At 37.1% G+C, this 8,097-nt stretch overlaps 1 pseudogene; it reads right to left on the reverse strand.

The window, feature by feature from the left end:
• Window positions 1-1,154: 1,154 nt before the first annotated feature.
• LOC112172389 lies at window positions 1,155-7,534 on the reverse strand (annotated as a pseudogene).
• Window positions 7,535-8,097: the final 563 nt, after the last annotated feature.

Here is an 8,097-nt window from a genome sequence, read left to right on the forward strand (position 1 = left end):
CAATATCCCAAGAAGTCAAAAATTTGATTACAAGGAATCATCTGCATAATATGTAAACACAATCCTTAAACAATGACTCAGTAGCTCTGAAATTGTAAACACAATCCTTAGACAAAATACTTTTGAGTCCCACCCTATACAAGCCACTGTGAAATTGACAGTAGCATTAATGGGCACCTCATAACCATCCAAAATGATGTCTTGGGTGATTGCGTATGGCAACACAAAGTGACCAGGTGGGTGACGCCTTAAGACCCTCCAAGATCACAGCCTTCAGATAAGGCATCTTCTGCAAGTCCTCCTCTTTCACCGCTTTTTTTTTTTTTTTTTTTCACAACCCCTTTAATCTCTGCGAAAATGCGCTCTTGGACATGTGGGTACTTAACTATGTTGGCCATGATCCACTGCAATGCAGTGGATGTCGTAAGTGCCCGCACATAGAAACTCAGAACAAAGACTAACTATTTCGCCTTCCTCAAGTTTTCTCTTCTCCTCATGGAGCTGAAGAAATTCATCATTTTGGTCCACCCTTGCTCAGCCTCTCCTGCTTTGCCTTACTTCGTGCTCGTATAAGAGGAATGAGGACGTCCTCTCGTGATGGGTCAGTCCCTCCTTAATTGGAGGAGGAAATCCATGTGGTGGCTTACTACATGAGGCAGAGTCCAAACTACGTAGTTTGTGATAGTAGTGAATCCTCACTTGACAGATCAGTGAGAAGAAAATTCCTCTTCTACTACTGCCTCGAGGACGTAGGCACATTTGCCAAACCACGTTTAATTATTGTTGTGTCTTCTTTTGTTTATTTATTGCCATTGGAGCAAATCACACGAGAGGGGTGGGAAAAGTTAAATCCAATTATCCATTGGCCTCGTATTAAGGCGGCCCTTCTTTCCCAACATCTTGTTCTTTCCTGATTTTCAAGAGATGTTTCTTGTTCAACTTGAGAATGGATGTTATTATAGTTAAACGAAGAAAATGACGCCTGAAATTTTGTCCCAGATGCACAAAATTATCAGAAATACACGTGGTGAAATAATGAAACAATAAGAAGTCGTCAAGGAAGAAAAACACAAAAGCCTTGGAATCACAGTTGAGAGAAGACGAGAGTGGAGCCTGGGGAATGTATTATCTAGGAACTAGAATCATGAGTGATGTATTTAACACGAAAAGTGCTGAATCTGCTGAAGCCAGTAGTGCATGGTTTATGTTGAAGTTGCCATTCTGCAACTTCTGTTCCTGGGATATCTTACATACTTTCACAAATATGGATATAAATGGGATTATATGGAAGTCAGGTAATGGAATTGTTTTCTACTTTTGTGTTACAAATGGGGACTTTCGCCCACTGGGGAATACTCGATTTGAGGCTGCAATACAAATAGGCCTCAATGAGTTCCGTAAAGTTTTTCATAGGTCAAACGAACACCCCTTAACTAATAGATGCTAGTTAGTGATCATCTACTACACCCAGCCCCAGTCTAATTAAAAGAATTTAGGCTCCAGGCTCCAACTAACCCCAAAACTTCCTAAATTGTTTCTCAAAGAAAATAAAAGTGCGAATAGAGATATTCCCGTATCTTGTAATAATCCTCACATGCTGGACCTTCATGTCCTTCAATCACAACTTGCTGCGAACCAGCACCACCACCCTACAAAACAGACATAATTAAGCAAGTCGGGCTTTACATCCATTAGTCCATGCAATAAATGGCTGTTGTAGTTTGCAAAAATCCAGTATATAAATGCATGTGTTGCGTCACCTTATGGCTTGCATCCCCAACCTTGCGTATTCACATATTCACCACATCGCAAAGCCCCACCAGCAAATTCAACCTGTCAATTAAGGTCATCACTCATCAAACGACCATAGTTTTCAGAATACTATTTTGGAAGACCTTTATCTTAGATCTGGGCTTAAAAACACTAGGTAGAAATCATTTGTTATGTTACTGAGTGAGGAAATGCCTGAAAATGGTACCTGGACACCGTCATCAGCAAGAAATTGCTTTAAATCGGCCATTTTTAAGTCACTGACTAGGATTGGTTTGTGTGGGGAGCTAGGGTTGAGCAGGGTAGTAAAGACAGCATTTCGTCTTCTGTCTTCCCTACATAAGAATCGAACCAAGCTGTATATTTACACCAAAATTGTTAGCAAGGATAAGATATAGACAACACTATACATCAAATCGTTACGAGGGATAAGATATAGACAACATAAGATAAATCTTGACACTTGAATGCTTACCTTCCTAAAGATTCTGTTACTCATGAGCCTCTCGGACAGTTGAACCTGCATTACAACATAATGGGAAATGGAGAGAATTGTGATTTCTGAGTCACAGATCAACAAAACAGAAAGAAATTCTGGTATTACTTTATAAGCACATAAAACAGATGTGACATCAATTGTTTCTTCAAGTTGAGGAGCATATACATGAGAGCAAACATATTTCAAGCAGTGTTGCTTCAAATATTCAGTGGCCTCAGCTGTTCCATGAACCAAAACCTTCAAGAAAAAAAGTATATACCATAACTATAAGTTAATCTCATATCAAATAAGTAAAACCAAAATATCTGGAAAAAAAATAAATTCTTAAAAAGAGTTATAGATTTACCATGAGCACATTTCTAGAGCTGATAAGATGAAAAAGAGTTTAGACAATTAACTAAACAGCCATCTGATTCCAGTTAATCTACTTCCAGTACATGATATTTGGCAATCGTAATGGACAATCTGGAATTGTACCAAAAGAGGGAAAAAAAAAAGTCTAGAATTATATCGTACACGAGAAGAGAAGAGTCCCTCACCGCCATTATTGGTACAACCCAAGAAAGTAAGTAGATAAAACCACTCGAGGGTTTTCTTTTGGTCTAAAGAATTTTATCATGTCATAGCTCCACAGGGGAAAATAAAACGAAAAAGCCGAGTTTTAACATGTAACAGGCCATCATCATGCACATAATTACATAACTAATATGATCATTGCATGCTGGGGTGGAGGTATACAAGATGAACAAAACCTTTAAGACAATAAACATAATATATCAACAACCTACAATTAACGATACGTACTTATCATTTCTCTTTTTGGCAGGGTAATTAATGAAAGCTTGATTGGGTAATTATTAAAGCAGAAGACACAAAACAACTCAATCCATTCTGAAAAAAGTTTGGGTGAAAATAAAAGTAAAGCACAGAAAAGCATTACCGTACAAACTTTAGAGAAGCCATATGGGAAAGAATCGATTTAAGTATTTGACAGATCTCGCATCAGAACGGCCCTCAAAGTCCATATATATCAGTAAACACTTCACTGGTACCTGCATTAGATGGAAAATAAACACCAATATACAACTTAGTTGCAGAGAATATCAAGAATAGTAAATTATAAACTAATTTAACAGGCATCAACTTACAGTCAATTCACTTGACACAACTTTCGAAGGCCTTGAGTCGAGTATTAAACTAGCAGAGGCTTCATCAATTTTTCCATCCATATCACCTCCAACCTAAGATGGATGATGAGACTTAAATGTAGCACACAGACATAAACTGCAGAGTGATACTTATAAATCTATGTTTCACACTCTAAGGAACGTTTGGCATACAGAAGCATGGAAAAGTTTCTTTTGATAAATCAAAATAACCGGAAAAAAAGGAAATCACATGATGACTGTTGACTAACATTTACTCAAAAGACTCGAGAAGAAACCAGTAATGGGTGAAGTTTATAAGAGCTCATAAAAGAACTTCACTATGACTCATGTCAAGTGCCTTCAAAAATAGGCCAAGATGCAACTTTCCGCACGGACTAGATTTTTGAGATTGAATGGACACCTGTTGCTCTGATGCAGGACAAGTAGCAAAAGAACTGCAATACTAGAGTTTATTTGCAGCAGTCTCAATTGTTAGAAAGACAAGGGATTTAGAATAAGAAACTGAGGAAGAGAAGGGATAGAACTACCAGCATCACACCAGTAGGGTTTCTACTTTCTAGGCATCACACCCAGAGAACTTAGGCATCACACCAGTAGGGTTTCTATTCTTCATCATGCTCTCTTCCACTCTTCTTTTCCCTCTTCTATTTCTCTACATCCTTTCTCTCTCCATTGGTGCAGCACAGTTAGAAATGAGAAGATTGAGCAAGAAACCTATCTATATCTCTACCTTCTTTCCCTCAGCCCGCAACATTTCTTTTTCTTCAGTCAGATGGAAAACTTAGCCAATAGGTTCCACTTTCCGCTCAAATTGTCAATTCCTTCACTTTGTGAAACCCCAAAACATCTCCACCCCATATAAAATATATTAAACCTCAAGAAATTGACAAAATGAGCAATACTAAATATTCCTCATCCAAGTTTTCACTCTGAAGCTGAATAATTAAAATTTAGAAAATAATAATCAAACGTTGCACAAAATCAATAACCAGATATTTCTCAATAAAAACTCACAAGCGCTGCTCCTTGGTTCATGTCTTCATCCTTGATAACATAATCGTCCGGATTTATGACTGTGAAGTCATCCCACTCAGAATTATTTTCATAGAAGGGAAACATACGGCAACACTGGTAGAAGGAGGAGTAAATCCATCGATTAAAATGTCTCTGCATCCACCACCACGTGGAGCCACTGCTATAACATAGAATCAGAAAAGCTCATTATATACACCATACATGAGATGTAATCAGTGTAATTTTATACTGTATATAATCTTGGAAAAGAAAACTAAAATACATCTCAACGTATAATTCCTATCATAGCATCAATCTTCAATTCTTTACAGACAGAAAATCTAAATAAATTGTGGAAATGCACTTTGATGAAAATGATCCTAGAGCACAATGGAAGAATACTTAGCTTCAAAGGTCAGCCAAACAATGAGTTCATTTGAAACAATTGCTAACTAGACAATCATATGGATAGATGACTGCAACAAAATATACAAGTATATAAGCTTTAACGAGGACAATTTCCAATGTGAACTACATTTGACAAACTAAGGAAACTTATCACCTCCACACTGGAACCAAACATTTTTAGTTTATGAATAAGCATCCACATAGTTCCAAGTATACAAGTAAAATGGTAAAAAGAAACGCCATATATAATAATGCAGATGAAAAGATCTCGCAAGGAAAATTTCAGCTGACAAAGTAACAATGAGATAAATAACGATTTGGTGCTCTTATAGAATATTTCCAAATAAAGAAGGGTATCTTGAATGCTTACAAATATCTTTCGAAAAGTGCAGATCATTATAATAAGTTTATGATTACTATCATTTTTAACGTACCATCTGGCAAAGACTCTGCATTGCTAGTATCAATAACCAGTGGATCACTCATGCTGACATCAGCCCCATGAGAAGCTTTTAACTCCTCCTCTTTTAATCAGACTAGCCTTTAGAGCTTCTTCCTTTTTAATTCTGTTCTGCTCTTCTTCATAAGCAATTAGCTCTTCTCCAACCTCTTGGACATGGTAACCTTAACAGCTTTTGGAGGCGGGTCTGCCTGAAGCATACGAGCTAACGTGCCAAACTACATAAGCAGCTGAAGGTGTCAATGTATATATTAATGCAGAAAAATACATATAGAATAATAGTGCTAATCATATCATTAGCCAAAAAAGGGAGAATGCCTCGCAAGGATTTTACAGATTTTACCTGAATTCGTTCTGTAAAAAGCACAAGATTCTTGGCATCAGTTGCCCATTCAACAAATATATTGTGAGAAAAACCCGCTTCCAAACTGGCCATGGATGCTAAAACAACCTGTATGGGAATGCAAATGTCAACATCATTCAAACTGATAGGAATCATAAAGATAAATACTTCACAAAGTATATATGGTATACCTTTGGGCCTTCCGGAGCATTGTCAAGTTTGCTCTTGTTAACAAGAAGTTTCACACGCCTGCAGCATTGGCATATATACATATAAGTGGGTGTTTTTGGTTCAGCAAAAGTGGTTTCTTATACTATATAAAACCAGTGATTCAAAATTTCAAACTGTCTGGGGTTACACAAGTACTGTATATAAGACCACTTGCTTCAAAATAAAAGCATTGTCTCGTGTTGTCTCAAAGGACTTTGCCATTGCATCACTCATCCACTCAAGGAAACTTTTGACATAATCAATTGTGCTAGAAGCAACATACGTTAGGAAATAGATGGGAAAGGGCAAACTTTCCTTGTTCCAACACTGCAATCAAGGGGAAGAACCAATATCAGCAATTGGAATACTTGATGACTCAGGCTAGATAACTGTATTGTCAACAAGAACTAAAACTGCCATTATCTTTTCCCTACCAACCGATTCCAATATTTGAAGAAGTTCTAAAACTCACCCAGAGGTATCAACAGGTAGTGAAACATTTCCCTGAGATCGTAGAGTCTTCTTTTAGTCCCTGAAAAAAAAGAAAAATCAAGGGATAAGAAAAATAAAATCACATGCATTGAAACAGTATATAATCTTATGATCTGTACGCATATTTCATTGTTCATTACATTCATGTTTGATGTTTTAGTGACAGGAAGAAGGGAATAACAACGGCAGGACATTTGGCAAACATGAAGAATATTCTAGACAACAATTTTCAAGACGAAAAACACAATGTGCCTAAAATTCGTCGTCTATTGGGAGCTCAAAGTACCTATAAATTCTCTGTCCTTATGGCGTCTATAAGGCTGATTGTTCAAAGCATTATAGGCTTCTGTTATTAGAACAGCAGGCCGCACAAACGATGACTGATTAATTCCATTCAAATGCCTGAAAAATTTCACAGCATGAAGCAGTTTAATCCTCTTTATAAATACTCATCACTATATACACACTTGTACAAATTTGAATTTGAATTTGAAGCACGGCAGGTAGTTGAAGTAAGAGCAAGCACTTACTTTTCTTTTCGACGGTTGAAGTCCACAGCATATATAACATCCTCTCCATCCTTAGTTATCTTCCACACAGTTCCTCCGAACAGATGCCCAGCCACATGAGGCGAGATTACAATTCCCTGTCCTTTTCCTACAAAACCACAAATATCAACACAAACACACACGCATTCCCTCCATAAATTTCCATCCGAATCGCAACGAAAACCATACCAGTAAGATGATGACGCTGAGAATTGGTGACATTTTGGAAAGCAGAATCAATATCATCCAGCGTAAACAAATCGAACTCCGAAACTTGCTGCAAACTCAACACCAACCAAACCTTCAGTCACTACTTTCTCCACACAACTGGCGTTGCATACACACCTACCTTGCGGGAGAGGTACTGATCGGCGAGGCCGAGGTGTTTCGCGGCGTAGGGAAGCGCGTCGAGGTGGAATGTGTTGGGATGTGATAAGAGGACGGCGTCTACAGTGGAAGCGACTCTGCAAACACCGGAATTAGAATTAGGTCAGTGAAAAAGTGTGGAGGAGAGAATAGGAAGGAGAATGGGAGAGATTGAAGAAGAAGAAGAGAGAAGGACCTGGAGAGATGTTGGAGGAGGGAGGGGTCGAAGTGGTTTTTATTTTTATTTTTAATGATTCATTTCTACAATTGTTTTTTATTTGTTCTTGCACCACATTACTTGAATAAAACCAAACAGGTTTTATTTTTTTTAATAAACTAAATTATATGAAATTGAATGAAAAATATTTTCACCTTCATAGACATTATATTAAAATTTTAAAATAGATATGATCACTTTAATTTATAAAGTGAAGTTGAATTACTGTTAGTTGCTCTTTTTAATTTTTTTATAACCGTACAACAAATTTCAGAATACATAAGAGTGTGTGATCGAACGACATGCCGACAAAAATAATGAGATCACTTTGTTTTTGTAGTAGAGATTATTAGCGCAATATGATTGATTCAGGTCAAAACAAGGATCAAGTGACTACTATATATTTTTAGCATAGGCATTTTGCCTCACAATCATCTTACCAAATGGTTTGTAGATAAATTTATTTTTCCTCTTTATTATTAGTTTTCGAATGCGTATATTTCTTCTTATCCCATGAATAAGTTAGACCACACTACCATGCACATAAAATTTATATGGCATGAAGAAACAAAGATGAAAATCATTAGATTCCACATGTTAC

Source organism: Rosa chinensis, chromosome 1 (genome assembly GCF_002994745.2).
Source record: "Rosa chinensis cultivar Old Blush chromosome 1, RchiOBHm-V2, whole genome shotgun sequence".
NCBI classification, from domain to species: Eukaryota; Viridiplantae; Streptophyta; class Magnoliopsida; order Rosales; family Rosaceae; genus Rosa; species Rosa chinensis.